This window comes from Lutra lutra, chromosome 15, assembly GCF_902655055.1.
Source record: "Lutra lutra chromosome 15, mLutLut1.2, whole genome shotgun sequence".
Classification (NCBI taxonomy): Eukaryota; Metazoa; Chordata; class Mammalia; order Carnivora; family Mustelidae; genus Lutra; species Lutra lutra.
This window is the reverse complement of record NC_062292.1, coordinates 2,736,879-2,758,812: the sequence shown is the minus strand read 5'-3', so window position 1 is coordinate 2,758,812 and position 21,934 is coordinate 2,736,879. Positions and strand designations below refer to the sequence as shown.

Sequence of the window (21,934 nt, the reverse complement as noted above, 5' to 3'; positions counted from 1 at the left end):
TGTGAGATAACATGTATATGAGGAACTTAGTATAAAAGGCATGACTGCAAATAAGACTAGTTCTTTTCTTGCTTCCTTATCATTACAGAAGAAGAGGGAAGAATTGATAGAAAGGGATTTACGCATTTAAAAAATTTTTAAAACCTGAAATAATGTATTATTTCAACACTTTGTGGCTCATGAACTATTAACTTCAACACTTTAAGTCACCATTCACCTTTTCATACAATACACACCCTTGCTTTTCATGAACTTGGTGTCCAGCTTCACATTTAAAACACCGGAGCCAGCTTCGTGCAATGGCAGTTATCATAGCCAATGAGGTTTATCCGAGGCGCGATTATTGCTAATTAAAACACTGGAACCATCTTTCTCAACGTGATTTTTTTTTATGATTTTTTTTTTAAACTTCCTTTTGCCACTTGCCTTTTAATCCTTTCCGCTTTCTGGAATTTTTCCTTTGAGTATCTGCTGCTCCTTTAAGCTCGAAGTCTGAATTATTTCCTTCAAAATTTGAAGAGTATGATTTATTGATCTCTCTAATTTATCAGGTGTTTCAGTTTACCCATTAAAAATTATTATACAGGATCTCAAATATCTGGTTTTATGTTATTTTGGACCAAATGACCATTAATCTTTAACCTTACCAGACAGGCTATTATGTCCCACTTTGAGCCTAGCATGAGAGAAGAGTAGAGCTTTAGAGGCTCAGGGAGGTAGATTCCTTGGTTCTATGTCTTAAAAATTTCAAGTGAGTTACTTAGTCCTTCTGAGCTTCAGCATTTCAAAGAACTGCTGAAAAAATGTAAGATAACATAGGTAAGGATCCATCAAAATGCCTGGCAAATAGTGAATATTCAATGATAGTTCACAAAGTGATAGTTTCCACTTTGGGCTATGATGCAGTAGCTTGCAGCAGACCAACGATGTTCCCACCGAGAGCAGCCCGAAAAATCTGAAATATTTAGATCCTCCTCACCCCAAATATCAGAGGGCTTGTAAGGCAACTGGGACTTAAATGATTATGTTCCAGAGAAGAATGCTTTTTGAGACAAACCAAACTCAATGCTGGGTGTGGAGCCTGCTTAAGATTTTCTCTCTCCCTCTCCCTTCGCCCTCCCTCCTTACCTCCCCCCACCCCTGGCTCATGCTCACTTGCTCTCTCTCTCTCTCTCAACAACAGTAAAATAAATAAAGATTAGGACATTCACAAGCAACTGTATATGTGGGAAAATTAGAAAGTGACTGTTCACACCCAAGAAAATGTGCAGGCCCTGGAAAGACCTGAGAAGATCTTAAGTTTGCCCTAAGGCAGATCCTTGGAACACAGACGGTCTGCAACAATAAAAAGCAATAAACAAAAACAATAATTGAAACTTTGGGAAAGGAGAAAAATCTGATTTCCAGGTTATCACATTATTAGATTCAAATGTTTCGCTTTCTTTCTTTTCTTTTTTTTTTTAAGATTTTATTTATTTATTTGACAGAGATAGACACAGTAAGGGAGGGAACAGAAGCAGGGGGAGTGGGAGAAGGAGAAGCAGGCTTTCGGCCAAGCAGGGAGCCCGATGTGGGGCTTGATCCCAGTACTCTGGAATCATGACCTGAGCCAAAGGCAGATGCTTAACTGAGCCACCCAGGCACTCCAAACATTTGGCTTTCAACAAAAAATCACTAGGCATACGAAGAAACAGAAAAGTAAGGCTTATTAAAAGTAAAATAAATAAATAAATAAAAAGCGTTCCTGGAAAATATTTGACAGAAGACCTACTAGAAAAGGTATTAAAACCACCATTGTCATGAATATGTTCAAATAACTACAGGAAGATGTAGAGAAAGTAAAAAAAATGAGGTGTGAACAGAATGACATTATCAACAAAGAGAAAGAAAACATAAAAAGGAGTCAAAAAGAAATTCTGGAGCTGAAAAGTAGAGTAACTAAAATGATAAATTCACTAGAAGAATTCAAAGGCATATTTGAGCAGGCGGAGGAGAAAATCCACAAATTTGAAGGTAGAATGGTGGAAATTATCAAATGTGAAGAACAGAAGTAAAAAAAATTGAAGAAAAGTGAACATAGCCTAAGTGACCTGTAGGCCACTATCAAGTAGGCCATTTACACGTTGTGAGAGTTCCAGGAGAAGAGAAAGAGAAAGGGACAGAGAGAATATCTGAAGAAATAATGGTTGAAGACTTCCCAAATTTGAGGAAAGACATGAATATAAATATCTAAGAAGCTCAACATTCTCCAGATAAGACGAACTCAAAGAGACTCACACTGGGACACATCATAATCAAACTTTCAAAAGCCAAAGATAAAACAATAATCTTAAAGCAGCACAAGAGAAGCAGCTAACCACATACAAGGGATCCACAATACAAGTATAAGCAGATTTTTTTCGTCAGAAATTTTGGAGGTGAGAAGACAATGGTTCAATATATTCAAAGTACTCAACATGGGGGAGAAAACATCGTCAACCACAGATCCTGTATCGAACAAAACTATCCTTCAAAAGTGAGGGAGAAATTAAGACATTTCCAAATAAGTAAAATCTGATGGAGTTCATTTCAACTAGAACTGCCTTATAAGAAATACTCATAGGAATCCTACCAGGTGAAATGAAAGGAAACTAGACAGTAAATTGAAGCCATTTGCAGAAACAAGTATCTTCATAAAGTTAAATACAAAGGCAGTTATAAAAGTTAGTATTATTTTAACGGTGGTTTGTAATTTCACTTTTCCTGTTCCACATTACTTAAAAGACTAGTGTATTTTTTAAGGTTATTATCTAAAAGCTAGTGTCACTGTAACTTTGGCTTGTAACTCTACATGCTGCTTTATATATGATTTCTAAGACTAATGCATTCAAAAGAATTATTAGTTTAGCTTTTTGGGCACACAATGTAAATGATGTAATTTTGTGACACCCACCACCAGGAGAGGTAGTGACAGAGCTGTAAAGGAGCAGAGTTTGTATTTCACTGAAGTTAAACTGATATAAATTTAAATTACAGTGTTTGAACTTTAGGATGTCAAATGTGATCCCCATGGTCACCACACAGAAAATAGCTACAGAATATATACAAAAGGAAATGAGAAGTAAATTTAAATGTTTGACTATAAAAAATTTAAACACAAAAGCAGATAGTAATGCGAGAAATGAGGGACAAAAAAGCTGTAGGGCCTATAGAAAGAAACAGCAAAATGACGGAAGTAAGTCCCTCCTTATCAGTAAACAGATTAAACTCTCCAATCAAAAGACAGAGACTGGTGGAAAGGAAATGATGTGTGATCGAACCATATGCTGTCTGCAAGAGACTTACTTTAAATCCAAATCAGAGACTGAAAGTGAAAGGATGGAAGAAGATATTTCATCAAATAGTAACCAAAAAAGCGCAAAAGTGGCTATAGGGATATTAGACAAAATAGGCTTTATATCAACATAGGTTAAAAGAGATGAATAAGAGCACTGTATATTAATAAAAGTTTCAACACAGCAAGAATATATAACAATTATAAGCATTTATATACCTAATGACAGACCAACAAAATACAGGAAGCAACAGCTGATAGAATTATGGGGAGAAGTAAACAGCTTTACAATAGCAGGAGACGTCAATGCTTGACTCTCAAGAGCAGATAGAAGTAGATAGAAGATAAGGAAACAGAGGTGTTGAATAACACCATAGAGCAACTAGATGGAACAGGCCTCACAGAGCACTCTACTTGACGACAGGAGCACTCACACCCCTCTCCAGTGCACACAGCACAGTTTCCAGGGTAGACCACATGTTAGCCACAAATCAGGTCTCAGCAGATCGAAACAACAGGTATCATCCAAATTTTCCCGACCACAACAAGATGAAATTAGCAATCAACAACAGAAGCAAAACTGGAAAGTTCACAAATTAAACAACAGACTTTCAAATAAACAATACTATTTGTAACAGACTTAAACTGCAAATAATCCAAATGTTCAATATTATGAATATACAGCATGATGTCGATATAACTGAATATTACCTGTTGCTACGTGAAATAATATGATCGAGGCTCACAGAGATGGTGTTGATAGGAAAATGTCAGACATAAAGAACACATTTTGTTTGTTTCTCTTATGTTAAAAAAAGCCAGTTCCCTTCATATTCCACTTCTCAAGATGAAGACATCCCACATTATATTTTTTACAGGAACTATAATTCAAGCAAGAAACTGGAGGCCTAGTTCTTGCCATTTATCTACTGTTTGTCTTCCACAGAGAATTTCTGTAAGGATGAGTAGAGGCATGTAAGGAAAAAAAACCAAAAACACCTTAAAACAGAATATTAGTTGGTTTAACAAGTATCAGATATCCTTACAAATTGCCTTCTGGTATGTAGCAGGATCTTAAATATACTTTTGTGTGTTCAATTAAGTGATACACTAAGTATATAGCACTGAAAACAGATGTCTAAAATATACAGGCCATGAAATTTCCTCCTAGCTATGCAGCCATTAACATTAACCTCAATCTCCTAACTTTGGAACTGCAGTAATAGCAATAATTGCTATCATTTGATGAGTATTTACTATATGCCAAATACTGTGTTCCATTTTATATATTCATTACTTCATTTAATCTTCACAATAATCCCAGAAAGTAGGTTTTACTATCCCCTTTTGCCAATAAGGAAACCAAGGTTAAGTAATTTTCCCAGGGTAGGAGAGGGCACTCAGCCAGGATTAGAACCTGGTTCTCTGACCACAATTAGGCGCATGCTGCCAATGACCCTGAGAGATGGTGTGTCATGCTGGTGTGCATCAGTGATTTACAGAAATGCCAGTGCACTAATCTGAACCTGTAAATGTAAGGGTTTTTTTTAAGATTTTTTTTTTTTAATTTGACAGAGAGAGATCACAAGTAGACAGAGAGGCAGGCAGAGAGAGAGGGAGAAGCAGGCTCCCTGCTGAGCAGAGAGCCCGATGTGGGGCTCAATCCCAGGACCCTGACATCATGACCCGAGCCAAAGGCAGAGGCTTAACCCACTGAGCGACCCAGGAGCCCTAAATGTAAGTTTTAATACAAACTCAGCCTCAGGAGTCCCTGCTTACCTCCCTTGGCCCCTACTTTACTCTCACTTGACCCTCTTGAGTATACTGTAGCAGCAATTAAAAAACTAGAAATATCAGGAGGAAGAAGAGGACATCAGTCCCTTTGTTTATCTCACCAAAGGGTCCCTATCCCCAAATTGGGTTACATTGAGTATTTTGGAGCCTCTCTTTGCTTTCTTCCCCTGGGAATGGAGTAAAGAGAAAAGTTGTACAGTAGCATTCAGACTTACTATTTTTCTTGGTGGAAAAATGGAAAAGAATTATAAAACGTAGGGTTAAATATCCTATAAATCAAAGTATACTTGTACTTCGATCATTTTTTTTTACCCAGCTCTTGTTTGAAAGGTTCCAATTTTTTTGTTTGTAATAAAGATTCCTTTGCCATATCACATTGACATAAGTATTACCAAAAGCATGTTCCTCAGTTGCTAGGAGTCAGACTCTTATTCTTAGACCAGAGGAAAGACTTGTTATCATGACCTTGGACTGTGTTGGTGAAGTGTGCTCTTTCTGAAGATAAGAGTCTCATTGAAAAATGAATCTATACTTCCACAGGTTGAGGAAGAATTTCAGCTACTGCACCCTGCTGTAGCAAGACAACTAATAAAAACCCTGAACCCATTACTCATGTATGAGAACAAAGAGACCTTTATTGAAGATCAAATAAAAGTATAAATAGTGAGTCAGGCAGCACATTAAGTGAAGATTCCAGCATTCTTTTTTCCTCACATTGCTTTTAATGATATTTGAGATTAAAGGTTCAATCGAATTCAACACAGTGACCTTAAAAAACTTGATTTTCTAACAACTATCATATGATCTCCCTGATATGAGGGAGAGGAGATGCAACATGGGGCGTTAAGGGGGTAGGAGAAGAATAAATGTAACAAGATGGGATTGGGAGGGAGACAAACTATAAGTGACTCTTAATCTCACAAAACAATTGTTTTGATGGGGGGAAGGGGGGAGGGAGGGGGGGTGGGGTTATGGATATTGGGGAGGGTATGTGCTATGGTGAGTGCTGTGAAGTGTGTAAACCTGGCGATTCGCTGACCTGTACCCCTGGGGATAAAAATATATGTTATTAAAAATAAAATTAAAAAAAAAACTTGATTTTCTATATTTGCAGATTCTAACTATTCACCTCAAAACTTCACTTCTCAACAAGACGTCTGTCTTCATTTTATTTTTCACGCCTGTCTGTCTCAGTCTTTTTTTTTCAACTTACTGGTATTACCTTTTATTTATTTTTATTTTTTTTATTTTTTATTTTTTTAATTTTTTTTATTTTTTTCAGCATAACAGTATTCATTATTTTTGCACCACACCCAGTGCTCCATGCAATCCGTGCCCTCTACAATACCCACCACCTGGTGCCCCCAACCTCCCACCCCCCACCCCTTCAAAATTCTCAGATCGTTTTTCAGAGTCCATAGTCTCTCATGGTTCACCTCCCCTTCCAATTTCCCTCAACTCCCTTCTCCTCTCCATCTCCCCTTGTCCTCCATGCTATTTGTTATGCTCCACAAATAAGTGAAACCATATGATAATTGACTCTCTCTGCTTGACTTATTTCACTCAGCATAATCTCTTCCAGTCCCGTCCATGTTGCTACAAAACTTGGGGATTCATCCTTTCTTTCTTTTTTTTTTTTTTTTTACAGCTTTATAAACATATATTTTTATCCCCAGGGGTACAGGTCTGCGAATCGCCAGGTTTACACACTTCACAACACTCACCATAGCACATACCCTCCCCGATATCCATAACCCCACCCCCTCTCCCAACCCCCTCCCCCCATCAACCCTCAGTTTGTTTTGTGAGATTAAGAGTCACTTATGGTTTGTCTCCCTCCCAATCCCATCTTGTTGTCTGTCTCAGTCTTAACCAGCAAAATATGTCCCTTTTTAAATCTCTCAGACCTTTCTGCATTGGATAGTCCATTTACTTACTCAACTCAACATGTGTTGATTGCCTACTGACCCTAAGGATTAAAACAAGCAATCAAGTGGGGCTGCCTGGGTGGCTCAGTGGGTTAAGCCTCTGCCTTCAGCTCAGGTCATGATCTCAGGATCCTAGGATCAAGTCCCACATCAGGCTCTCTGCTAGGCAGGGAGCCTACTTCCTCCTCTCTCTCTCTCTACTTGTGATCTCTCTCTCTGTCAAATAAATAAAATCTTTAAAACAAAACAACAACAACAACAACAAAACCCAAGCAAACAAACAAACAAAAAAAACCAGGTTTGCTCATGGTATGCTCACTGTCTAAGAGGGGAGATAAACACTCTGAAATTCAGACAATGATTTGGCAGAGTCAATGATTGAACATTATATTTTTCAAATAAAAAAAGTAATTTCTTTAATTTCTAAAATTGATCTAGTCCCAAGCCCTTCATCCAGCAGGACCAAGAAAAACTCAAATTCAGTATTTAATGGTATCTCGGAGTTCTAGAGCCAAATAGTCTCTCCAAGATAATTCAGTCTCTTTGGGGATTCTGGTGCTCCTCTTTCCACTTGCTTTCCATCCCCCTGGCTTTACTGTAGGAGCATCTAAGTACATCAGGGAGGGGTTTCAAGCCTCAAAGATACTGGGGAGAAAGATTCTAAGATCCACAATCCATAGATAAGTCCTGTTTTGATTACTAGGTCTCTGTATGGGACCAATTTCTGGCCTCCCTTTTGCAGGTATTATTAATGAACATATACTTTCTTTCTCTTAGGTGGTTAAATCAATATTCATGTTGGTTCCCTAAGGCCCACTTGGACTCTATCCAGTATACCCCTCTACGTTTCAGGCCCCTGGGTCCAGCTCCCCAGTGCCAGGATCCTTTTCATAAGTCTCCTCATCCTGTGCCATACCATAAAAGTCCAATGGCTCAACTCAATTACTTTCTTTACCTCCTACCTCCCACACCATGGGGCTTGTGAATTTCTGGATCTCTTCTATACATTAAAGGAGAGGAGGGAGTCTTCAGAGGGCTAACTCAGGCCTCCTAAGCAAATCAAGCCTTTCCATCTTTTTAAAAAAAAAATTTATTTATTTATTTGAAAGAGAGAGAGAGAAAGGGGGGGAGGGGGAGAGGGAGAGAGAATCTCAAGCAGACTCCCCACTAAGTGTGGAGTCTATCATGGGGCTTGATCCCACGACCCTGAGATCATGACCTGAACCTAAATCAAGAGTCAGACACCCAAATGACTGAGCCACCCAGGTGCCCCTGTTTTTTCTTGATATAGGATAAAATTCTGTGAGGTTATCTCTTTCTGGATATCTAAATAGGAAATAGAGGGAAAAGCTCTTGAGGTTGGGGGATATGGTGGGGAGGCCCTCTATGGGAGAAGGCCTGAGAAACTGATTCTGACCACTTAATAAGCATAATTAAAACTAGAATTACAAAGGAAAGTCATATTGACTTCAGATGAACATGGCAGGCTGAGCAGGCAAACCCCAAACCAAGGAAAAGGAATGCCTGAGCCAGAAAGGAAATCCTGAAGAAATCCCATGAAAAATAATTCGCACAGAGGAGGAGGAGCCAAGATGGCGGAAGACTGGCAGACTGAGATGACATCAAGTCGCAGGAGTTGAGCCAGATAGTTATCAAACCATTGGGAACACCTACAAACCCAACAGGAGATTGAAGAGAACAGCAGCAGTTCTAGAAACAGAAAATTGACTGCTTTCTGAATGGTAGGACGTGTGGAAAAGTGAATCTGAAGTGATGGGAAGATAGACCGTGGTGGGAGGGGCAAACTCCTGGCAAGCGGTGGAGGAACGGAGCACAAAATTTGAACATTTAGAAGTCTGCTCCACTGAGGCATGTCGCTCCAGAGGCTAGTGGGGGTGGAGCCCTCACGGGGACAGTCTGGTCTCAGGTCCTGCAGGGTCACAGAAGGACTGGGGGAGTCTGAGTGACCCAGAGCTGCCAGGTATCAGAGTGGGGAGGCTGGCTGCAGAGATGGAGCTGAGGAATGAGCTATCAGCTCGGGGCTACCTTAAACTGTGACCCGCGGTACAGTCAGGCCACTGCCCTTTGAGCAGGGACCCCACAAATGGCAGATCTGGGGAGATCCACCTTCATCTACTGGAAGAGCAGACCAGTAGGAATCTGCTGGGTTTGGAAACTCCAAATGGGGCCGTGCACCAGAGATAGAAATGCTTGGTCACAGGCTGGGTGAGCCCGAGTGCAGCTGGAGACCAGGAGGACGTGAGGGAATGATGGGTTTTCTCCAAGGGTGCACTGAGGACCAGGGCACCAGGCTCATAGCTCCTCTGGCCGTAGACCAGCTATCTTCATTCCTGTCCTCCAGAGCTCTATGGAAAGTGCTCAGGGAACAAAAGTTCCAGAGAGGAACCCGAACAGATTGCTTAGCCTGGCCCCTGGCAAGGGCGGTGTGGTTCTGCCTCCGGCAAAGACATTTGAGAATCAGGGCAACAGGCCCATCCTGCAGAAGATCAGCAAGAACATCCAGCTAAGACCAAGCTCACTGATTAAGCAGGAGAGTGGATTCCAGAGGAGGAGAAAGCAAAGCATGGAATTCATGGCTTTCTCCCCATGATTCTTTAGTCTTGCAAAGTTAATTAATTTTTTTAATTTTAATTTTTTTCCTATTCTAATTTTTAACTTTTCTCTTTCCTCTTTCAACATTTTTTTAACTACTTTATCTTAACAATACCTTTCTTTAAAAAAAGTTGCACAGTGCTTTGTTCAAGTCCCAAGCCTGACCAAATTCTCTCCACTTTCTTTTTCTTTCTTTTTGAACCAACTTATCAATTCCTTTTTTAGATTTCTAAAAAATTTTTCATCTTTACACTCATATTCCATCCCTTCAACATGTTTATCCATATATATATACATATATATATGTATGTATAAATATATATATATAAAAGTTTTTCTTTCTTTAAAATTTTGGGAGGTAGTTTCTTCTAAGAGACCAAAATACACTCAAAATCAAGTGGGTGGCTCTGTTCTATTCACCAGTCATTCATATATATATATATATATATATATATATATATATATATGTATAAAACTAAAAAAAATTTTTTTCTTTAAACCTCTTTTTACCCCTCCTTTTCTTCTTTTCTTCTCCCTCCAATTTGGGGTCTCTTCTGATTTGGTTAGTGTACATTTTTCTGGAGTCTTTTCCACCCTTATAGTATTATATTCTCTTGTTCATATATTCTTATCTGGATAAAATGACAAGATGGAAAAACTCACCACACACACACACAAAAAAAAAGAACATGAGGGGCGCCTGGGTGGCTCAGTGGGTTAAAGCCTTCCAGGGTCCTGGGATCCAGCCCCACATAGGGCTCTCTGCACAGCAGGGAGACTGCTTCCTCTCTCTCTGTGATCTGTCTGTCAAATAAATAAATTAAAAAAAAAAAAAAAAAAAGCAAGAGGCAGTACCGAAGGCTAGGGACCTAGTCAATACAGACATTGGTAATATGTCAGATCTAGAGTTCAGAATGACGATTCTCAAGGTGCTAGCTGGGCTCAAAAAAGGCATGCAAGATATTAGAGAAACCGATCTGGAGAAATAAAAGCTCTTTCTGGAGAAATAAAAGAACTAAAATCTAACCAATCTGAAAGGAAAAAGCTATTAATGTGGTACAATCAAAGATGGAGGCTCTTACTGCTAGGATAAATGAGGCAGAAGAGAGAATTAGTGACATAGAAGACAAAATGACTGAGAATAAAGAAGCTGAGCAAAAGAGAGAAAAACAACTACTGGACCATGAGGGGAGAATTCGAGAGATAAGTGATACCATAAGACAAAACGACATTAGAATAATTGGGATTCCATAAGAAGAAGAAAGAGAGAGGGGGGCAGAAGGTATATTGGAGCGAATTATTGTAGAGAATTTCCCTAATATGGCAAAGGGAACAAGTATCAAAATTCAGGAGGTGTATAGAACCCCCCTCAAAATCAATAAGAATAGGTCCACATCCCATCATCTAATAGTAAAACTACAAGTCTCACAGACAAAGAGAAAATCCTGAAAGCAGCCCGGGACAAGAAGTCTGTAACATACAATGGTAAAAATATTAGATTGGCAGCAGACTTATCCACAGAGACCTGGCAGGCCAGAAAGAGCTGGCATGATATATTTAGAGCACTAAATGAGAAAAACATGCAGCCAAGAATACTATATCCAGCTAGGCTGTCACTGAAAATAGAAGGAGAGATAAAAAGCTTCCAGGGCAAACAAAAACTAAAAGAATTTGTAAACACCAAACCAGCCCTACAGGAAATATTGAAAGGGGTCTGCTAAGCAAAGAGAGAGGCTAAAAGTAGTAGACCAAAAAGGAACAGAGATAATATACAGTAACAGTCACCTTACAGGCAATACAATGGTACTAGATTCTTATCTTTCAATAGCTACCCTGAATGTAAGTGGGCTAAATGCCCCAATCAAAAGACACAGAGTATCAGAATGGATAAAAAACCAAAACCCATCAATATGCTGTCTACAAGACACTCATTATAGACCCAAAGACACCTCCAGATTTAAAGTGAGGGGGTGGAAATCCATTTACCATGCTAATGGACATCAAAAGAAAGCTGGGGTGGCAATCCTTATACAGACAAGTTAGATTTTAAGCCAAAGACTATAACAAGAGACGAGGAAAGACACTATACCATACCTAAAGGGTGTGTCCAACAAGAAGATCTAACAATTTTAAATATCTATGTCCCTAACATGGGAGCAGCCAACTATATAAACCAATTAATAACAAAATCAAAGAAACACATTGACAATAATTCAATAATAGTAGGGGACTTTAACACCCCCCTCACTGAAATGGACAGATCATCCAAGCAAAAGAAAAACAAGGAAATAAAGGCCTTAAATGACACACTGGACCAGATGGACATCACAGATATATTCAGAACATTTCATTCCAAAGCAACAGAATACACATTCTTCTCCAGTGCACACGGAACATTCTCCAGAATAGATCACATCCTGGGTCACAAATCAGGTCTCAACCAGTATCGAAAGATTGGGATCATTCCCTGCATATTTGCAGACCACAATGCTCTGAAGCTAGAACTCAATCACAAGAGAAAAGTTGGAAAGAACCCAAATACATGGAGGTTAAAGAGCATCCTACTAAAGAATGAATGAGTCAACCAGGAAATTAAAGAAGAATTGAAAAAATTCATGGAAACAAATGATAATGAAAACACAACTGTTCAAAATCTATGGGACACAGCAAAGGCAGTCCTGAGAGGAAGATATCTAGTGATACAAGCCTTTCTCAAGAAACAAAAAAGGTCTCAAATACACAACCTAACCCTACACTTAAAGGACCTGGAGAAAGAACAGCAAAGAAAGCCTAAACCCAGCAGGATAAGAGAAATAATAAAGATCAGAGCAGAAATCAATGAAGTAGAAACTAAAAAAAAAAAAAAAAAAAAAAAGAACAAATCAATGAAGCTAGGAGCTAGTTCTTGGAAAGAATTAATAAGATTGATAAACCCCTGGCCAGAAGTATCAAAAAGAAAAGAGAATTCACCCAAATAACTAAAATCATGAATGAAAGAGGTGAAATCCCAACCAACACCAAAGAAGTACAAATAATTTTAAGAACATATTATGAGCAACTATACTCCAGAAAATTTGACAATCTGGAGTCAAAATGGATGCATTCCTAGAGATGTATAAATGACCAAAACTGAACCAGGAAGAAATAGAAAACCTGAACAGACCCATGACCAGTAAGGAGATTGAAGTAGTCATCAAAAATCTCCCAACAAACAAGAGCCCAGGGCCAGATGGCTTCCCATGGGAATTTTAACAAACATTTAAAGAAGAATTAATTCCCATTCTCCTGAAACTGTTCCAAGAAATAGAAATGGAAGGAAAACTTCCAAACTCATTTTATGAGGCCAGCATTACCTTGATCCCCAAACCAGACAAAGACCCCATCAAAAAAGAGAATTACAGACCAATATCCTTGATGAACACAGATGCAAAAATTCTCACCAAAATACTAGCCAATAGGATCCAACAGTACATTAAAAGGATTATTCACCATGACCAAGTGGGATTTACTCCAGGTCTGCAAGGTTGGTTCAACATCTGCAAATCAATCAATGAGATATAATACATTAATAAAAGAAAGAACAAGAACCATATGATACTCTCAATAGATTCTGAAAAAGCATTTGACAAAGTACAGCATCCTTTCTTGGTCAAAACTCTTCAAAGTGTAGGGATAGAGGGTACATACCTCAATATCATCAAAGCCATCTATGAAAAGACCCACAGTGAATATCATTCTCAATGGGGAAAAACTGAGAGCTTTTCCACTAAGGTCAGGAACATGGCAGGGATGTCCACCATCACCACTGCTATTCAGCATAGTACTATAAGTCCTAGCCTCAGCAATCAGACAACAAAAAGAAATGAAAGGCATCCAAACCAGCAAAGAAGAAGTCAAACTATCACTCTTTGCAGATGATATGATACTATATGTGGAAAACCCAAAAGACTCCACTCCAAATCTGCTAGAACTTGTACAGGAATTCAGTAAAGTGTCAGGATATAAAATCAGTGCACAGAAATCAGCTGCATTTCTATACACCAACAACAAGACAGAAGAAAGAGAAATTAAGGAGTCAATCCCAACTACAATTGCACCCAAAACCATAAGATACCTAGGAATAAACCTAACCAAAGAGGCAAAGAATCTGTACTCAGAAAACTACAAAGTACTCATGAAAGAAATTGAGGAAGACACAAAGAAATGGAAAAATGTTCAATGCACCTGTGGGGCTAATGATACATTATATGTTAATAAAAATAAAAAAATAAAAAAAATAATTTGCACCAAGTTTTCCTCCAGAGACTTGATCTTCTCCTTGCTGTAAATTTTCTTAATTTCACTAGTTTGAATAAATGTGTGCTTTTTTATGACCTACTGAGGATTTGATATGTTCCTTTTCATGTGTTTTTTCAGTTTTGGAAAAAAATTTAGTTACTATCTCTACCATTATCTTTCTCCCATTTTCTATGTGCCTTCTGCCTGGAATTTTTTTTCAGACATATATTGGAATTGGTGATGACATCCTTCATGTTCCTGACTTCTCTATCCTATATTGTATCTATCTCTCTGTATTATGTTTTGAGTGATTTGATTTCCTCAGATCTGTTTTCTGCTTTATGAGTTCTTTCTTCAGCAGGATCTAGTCTGTTGTTCAACCTATCTACTGAGTTACTTTATTACTAGTTCTTTCTTACTGTCTCCTGTTCTTGCCTAATGATTGCTATCACCTCTTTTATTTTTTTAAATACTCTGAACATATTTATTAATCTCCCTTAGATGGCTTTACTATCTTTCTTTATGGTAAAAAAAAAAAATTTCGGGCCACCTGGGTAGCTGAGTGGGTTAAAGCCTCTGCCTTCAGCTCAAGTCGTGATCCTAGGGTCCTGGGATTGAGCCCTACATTAGGCTCTCTGCTCAGCAGGGAGTCTGCTTCCCTTTCTCTTTCTCTCTGCCTGCTTTTCTGCCTACTTTTGATCTCTATCAAATAAATAAATAACTAAATAGGCTCTTTTAAAAAAATTCCCATTTATGCACCCAATGGCTTCTGTAAAGTTGGCTTGCTCATTTTTTAATATTTGTGATGTTATTATGAGTAAATACAAAAATAATCACTAAATTGCTGTAATTAAAAATCAAGCTAAGCCAAAAATCTAGACAAAAATTATCTGGAAAATCAGAGTGTGGAGTTAATCATTCTAAGGCTTTTGCACTGTTGGTAGGAAGATACTGATAATGATTAATTTTAAACTGCTAAATTAAGGTAAATTGAGTTTATATGTTACAAATCTGAGGTTAAACATTAAAAGAATATAAATAGATGCATAATTCTGAAACCACAAAAGGAAAAAAAGAATTAAGAAAATTCAACAAAATCAATAAAAAGCAAAAAAAAAAAAAAAACCCACGAGAAAATATAGAGAAGCACAGTAAATATAAAACACAAAATCAAGTATATAGTATTCAAATTCTACAAACAGATTTAAATTAATTATTAAATGTCAGAATTGGTCAGACAATATTTAGAGGAAAATTCCTGGAATATACCAAGAAGAGATACACTTAAAGCAAATTATACCAACAAGATAAATGAGTCCTGAGGATGTAATATAGCATGGTGACTATAGTTAAAGCGATGTTATATTTCACATCTGAAAGTTGCTGAAAGAGTAAATTTTTAAAAAATTGTAACTAAGAGTGGTGATAGATGCTAATGAAACTTAATCATTTCACAAAATATACCTATATCAAATCATTATGTTGCATTTCTAAAACTAATACAGTACTTTTGTGTCAATTACATCTCAGTTTAATAAAGAGTAAATTATAACTGAAGACTAAAAAATAAGAGTATGGAAATATTAATAAAGGAAGGGATTAAATAAAATCTGGTTTAGTCACATGACAAAATACCAAACAGCACCTATAAACAACTAATCTCTCCATATCAAGATGTATAAATATGTCAATCTATCTACAGGTCCAGTAACATAGCCTTTGAAAATTGAGTATAGAAGATGCAGAAGTATACATCAGTATGGTAGTATCATAACTATTCCCATAAGTGCTTTAAAAACATGAAATAATACTGTATAATGTTCATGAGTTTGTAGATTTGTAAGATTTAAAATTGTAGAGTTAACAGAGTCACATCAAGTTCATGATAATGGTTGCCTTTACGAAAGGAAGGAGAAGAAGTATCATGGAACGAGAAACAGATAACTTCAATTTCATGTTTTATTTTTTGCCAAAACATAAGGAAAAGTAAAAAAAATACACTAATTAATAAAGTAGTAATAACAACAGGTGTATTATTATTAAAAACACATCATATGGGCAAGATGTATGTATTATCATAATATAATTTATTTAAGAAAAAAGAGAATAGAAGGAACTTATAATAATTGATAAGAAGAATGTAAAAAAATGAGAATTTATCCTATAATTCTATGTAAATAACTATAAAGTAAATAAGCAATGTTTTAGCAAAATAAAAATAAAATATATCAACCCTAGAAAAGGCAGAAATATTTACTAGGTCAAAATTCATGGAATAATAAAGAAATTCACTAAGAATTTGTCCCTTCAAAAGACACTGGAGTCAAGTAATTTTATGGGTGCATGCATCCAAATATGCAGGGAACAAATAATTCTGGGTCATTTAAGTTATTCTAGAACATAGAAAAAGAGGGAATGTTTCTAATTTCTTTTTTATATTGACAGCTAACAAAACTCTGATACAAAAATTTTACCAAGAGAGCACAAAAACCAAAGGACTCATCAATTTCCTAAATAAAATATTAACTAAACAACCTAAAATATTTCTTAAAAGACTAAGCTATAATGACTAAGCAGGATTTGTTCTAAGAATGGAGTGGTTTGATATTAGGATATGTATTACAATTCTAATTCAAAAGAAAATCATCAGAAGAGATACTGAAGAGATATTTAATACAGTTCAGTATCTATTCTCAATAAAACTTTAAAAATAGGATTAGAGAGTAACTGTTTAACATGGTAAGATGCATAGCTTAAAATAATTGAACAATATCATGCCTCATGATGTAACTCTACAGAAATTCCCATCAAAGTTAGGAATAATGAGAAGAGTCTATGATCACAAAAATTGTGTAAGACTGTCCAGGAAATGCCAGCTAACACAAGTAAATAAGAAAACTAGGGACTGGTTTAACAATATTGGAAAAAGGAAGCAAATTTATCAAATGTTATAAAATGATATGATTGTCCACTTCAATAACCAGAGAAAATCAACAGAAAAGAAAACCCTTAGAAATCAATGAGTTCAATAATGTAGCCAGTTAGAAATTAAATATTAAAAGTTCCATAGTTTTCCTACATTCCAAATATAGTCAGGGACACACCTGAATGGTGTAGTCCACTAACTATCCAACTCTTGATTTCAGCTTAGGTCACGATCTTAAGGGTGGTGAGATCTACCCCTGCCCCCCCGGGGGTATGGATTCGTACTCAGTAGGGAGTCTGCTTGAGATTTTTCTCTCCCTCTGCCCCTAGCCCCGCTCATGCTCTTTCATTCCCTCTCTTTCTAAAATAAATAAATGAATATTAAAACACAAATATAGTCAGATATAATATATGATGTTAAATAAAACACCCTAATCATAAAGGTAATAAAGTGCCAAATATCTAAGGATAAAAGGAAAAAGAAATGTATAGGGCTTACAAAAGGTAAACTATACTTTTGAAGGACATCAAAGGAGCCTTGCTTTGAAGAGAACTATAACACATCCTCAGATTAAACCACCTCAGTGTGGTAAAAATGTCAATTAGTCCTAAATTAATCAGTAAATTTTATGTGCTCCCAACAGAAATTACTTTCTTCTCCCAATTTACCAAAATTGCTTTAGAGTTAAGCCAAAACAAAGGTACAGGAAAAGTCCAATTTTCTAAAGGGTATTCTGGCAAATTGTATTTTAAAAATTGTATGCTTTGACATAATAATTCAGCTTTTAGAAATAAATCCTGAAAACATAATTAGCAGGAGAACAACAATCTATACACAAGAATATCCATAATAGCATTTTTTATAATGCAAAAATGTGGAAAGAACCAAGTAATCAGATAATGACTAAATACATTATAAGTTTAATTAACTACTATGCAGCTATCAAAATAGTGAAGTCATTGGTGTATACTGGTTTGGGATGATGTTCATAATGTAGGAGTTTTTGTTGTTATTTTAAAATTTTAATTCCAGTACAGTTAACATACAGTGTAATATTAGTTTCAGGTGTACAATATAGTGATTCAATAATTCCATATCACTCTGTGCTCATCACAAGTGCACAGTGTGATCCCTAGCACCTGTTTTATTCATTCCCCCACCCACTTCCCCTCTGGCAGTCATCAGTTTGTTCTCTGTAGTTAAGAGTCTGTTTCTTGGTCTGCTCATCTTTTTTTCCCCTTTGCCCATTTGTTTTGTTTCTTAAATTCCACATATAAGTGCATTCATATGGTATTTGTCTTGCTCTGACTGACTTACTTCACTTAGCATCTTAGCATAATACTCTAGCTCCATCCATGTCCTTGCAAACACACACACACACACACACACACACACACACACACACACACACACACATCTTCTTTATCCATTTATCTATCAGTGGACACTTGGATGGCTCTCATACTTTGGCTATTGTAAATAATGCTGCTATAAACATAGGGATGCATGTCTTCCTTCAAATTAGGGTTTTTGAACCTTTTGAGTAAAGACCCAGTAGTGCAATCACTGGACTGTAGAGTAGATCTATTTTTAACTTTTTGAAGAATATCCATATTGTTTTCCATAGTGGCTCCACAACTTCACATTCCCACCAACAGTGCAAGTGGGTTCCTTTTTCTTCATATGCTTGCCAACATTTGTTTCTTGAATCCATTCTGACATGTGTGAGGTGATATCTCATTGTAGTTTTGATTTACATTTTCTTTTTTTTTTTTAAGATTTTTATTTATTTATTTGACAGAGATCACAAGTAGGCAGAGAGGCAGGCAGAGAGAGAGAGAGGAGGAAGCAGGCTCCCTACTGAACAGGGAGCCCAATGTGGGGCTTGATCCCAGGACCCCGGGGTTCATGACCCAAGCCGAAGGCAGAGGCTTTACCCCACTGAGCCACCCAGGCGCCCCTTGATTTACATTTTCTTGATGATGAATGATACTGAGCATCTTCATGTGTTTCCTGGCCATTTGGGTAACTTCTTTGGAGAAATGTTTATGTCTTCTGCCCATTGTTAAATTAGAAATTTGGGGGGTGTTGAGTTGAATAAGTTCTTTATGTATTTTGGATACTAGTCCTTTATTGGATATGTCATTTGCAAATATCTTCCCCCATTCTGTAGGTTGCCTTTTAGTTTTGTTGACTGTTTCCTTTGCTGTGAAGAAGCTTTTTATTTTGATGTAGTCCCCATAGTTTATTTTTGCTTTTATTTCTCTTGCCTCAGGAGACCTTTCTAGAAAAAGTTGCTATGGCCAATGTCAGAAATTACTGTCTGTTCTCATCTAGGATTTTTATGGTTTCAGGTCTTACATTTAGGACTTTAATCCGTTTTGAATTTATTTTTGTGTATTCTTTAAGAAAGTAGTCCAGTATCTTTCTTTTGCATGTAGCTGTCCAGTTTTCCCAACACTATTTGTTGAAGGACTGTCTTTTTCCCATTGCATATTCTTTCCTCCTTTTTTGAAGATTAACTGGCCATAAAACTGTGGATTTCTTTCTGGGTTTTCTATTCTTTTCCATTGATCTATGTGTCTACTGTACCAGTGCCATACTGTTTTGATCACTATAGCCTTGTAATATAATTTGAAATCTGGAATTGTTGTACCTCCAGCTTTACTTTTCTTCTTCAAAATTGCTTTGCTTACTTGAGGTCTTTTGTGGTTCCATATAGATTTTAGGATTTTTTGTTCTAGTTCTGTGAAAAATGTTCTTAGTATATCAATAAGGATTGCATTAAATGTCTAGATTGCTTTGGGTACTATAGACATTTTAATAATATTTGCTTTTCTAATGCAGAACTATGGAATGTCTTCCCATTTCTTTGCGCCATCTTCAGTTTCCTTCATCAGAGTACAAGTTTTTCACTTCTTTGGCTAGGTTTATTCCTAGGTATCTTATTATTTTGGTGCAATTGCAAATGGGATTGTTTTCTTAATTTCTTTCTGCAGCTTCATTATTAGTGTATAGAAATGCAACAGATTTGTGCATATTGATTTTGTATCTTGTGACTTTACTGAATTCACTTATCAATTCTAAGAGTTTTTTGGTGGCGTCCTTAGGGTTTTCTGTTTATAATATCATGTCTTCTGCAAATAGTGAAAGTTTTGCTCCTTCCTTACCAATTTGGAAGCCTTTTATTTCTTTTTATTGTCTGATTGCTGTGGTAGCACTTCCAGTACTATGTTTAACAAAAGTGGACACCCTTGTCTTATTTCTGACCTTGGGAAAGGATTCTGTTTGCTAGTATTTATTGAGGATTTTCACATCTATGTTCATCAGCAATATTAATCTGTAGTTCTCTCTCTCTCTCTGGTGTCTTTATCTGGTTTTGGTGCCAGGGTGATACTTGACTCATAAAATAAATGTGGAAGTTTTCCTTCTTCTAGTTTTGGAACAGTTTGAGTAGAATAGGTATTAGCTCTTTTTTACGTGTTTGGTAGAATTCACCTGTGAAACCATCTGGTCTTGGATTTTTTTGGTTTTGGGGAGTTTTTTTTATTACTGATTCTATTTCATTGCTGGTATCTGATCCGTTCAAGTTTTCTATTTCTCCCTGCTTCAGTTTTGGTAGATTATATGTTCCTAGGAATTTATATCCATTTCTTCTAGGTTGTCCAATTGTTGGTATATAATTTTTCATAATATTATCTAACAATACTTTGTATTTCTCTGGTGTTGGTTCTTATTTCTCCTCTTTCATTGGTGATTTTGTCTATTTGAGTTCTCTCTCTCTCTGTCTTTTTATGAGTCTGGCTAGAGTTTTACCAATTTTGTGATCTCAAGAACCATCTCCCGGTTTCACTAATCTGTTGTATTGTGCTTTTTTAGTCTCTATATCATTTATTTCTGCTCTAATCTTTATTATTTCCTTCCTTCTGCTGGTTTGGGGTTTTGTTTGTTGTTCTTTTTCTAGCTTTCATATGTGTAAGGTTAGGTTATTTGAGATTTTTCTTGCTTTCTGAGTTAAGCCTGTACTGCTATAAACTTCCTTCTTAGAACCCTTAGAACTGCTTTTGCTGTGTCTCAAAGGTTTTGAACCATTGTGTTCTCATTTTCATTTGTTCCCATGTACTTTTTTATTTCTTCTCTGATTTTCTGGTTCATCCATTCATTGTTTAGTATCATGTTATTTAAACTCCATATGTTTGTGGTCTTTCCAGATTTTTTTCTTGTGGATGACTTCTAATTTCATAGTGTTGTGGTCAAAAAGGATGCATGGTATGACTTTGATCTTTCTGAATCTGTTAAGGCTTGTTTTGTGTCCTACTATGTGATCTATTCTGGAAAATGTTCCATGCACACCTGAAAAGAATGTGTATTCTACTGTTTTGGGATGGAATGTTCTGAATATATCTGTTAAATCCATACAGTCCAGCATATGATTCAAAGCCACTGTTTCCTTGTTGATTTTCTGTGTGAATGATCTGTGTGTTGATGTAAGTCGGGTGTTAATGTCTTCTACTATTATTGTATTATTATTAGTAGTATTATTGATTAATTCCTTTATATTTGTTAGTAACTGTTTTATGTATTTGGGTGCTCCAATGCTGGGTGCATATATATTTACAATTATTACACCTTCTTGTTGGATTGTCCCCTTTATTATTATGTAATGTCATTCTTTGTCTTTTTTTATGGCCTTTGTTTCAAAGTCTGTTTTGTTCAATGTTAAGTATTGCTACTCCTGCTTTCTTTCGACATCCATTTGCATGATAGATGTTTCTCATCCCCTCACTTTCAACGTGTAGGTTTCTTTAGGTCTTTAGTAGGAGTCTCTTGTAGGCATCAAGTAGATGGGTCTTGTTTTTTAATCCACTGTCACTCTATGTATTCTGATTGGAGCATTTCATTCATTTACATTCAAAAAAATTATTGATAGATATGTTTTATTGCCATTTTGTTACTTGCTTTGTGTGGGTGTTTTTTTTTTTTTAAATCAGTGTTTCTCTGATCCTTTCATTTCTTTCTCTTTCATGGTTTGCTGGTTTTCTTTAGTGCTATGCTTGGATTCCTTACTCTTTATTTTGTGCA

General features: G+C 36.6%; 1 pseudogene; it reads left to right on the top strand.

The window, feature by feature from the left end:
• The first annotated feature begins 288 nt into the window (after nucleotides 1–288).
• On the top strand, nucleotides 289–408 carry LOC125086502 (uncharacterized; annotated as a pseudogene).
• Nucleotides 409–21,934: the final 21,526 nt, after the last annotated feature.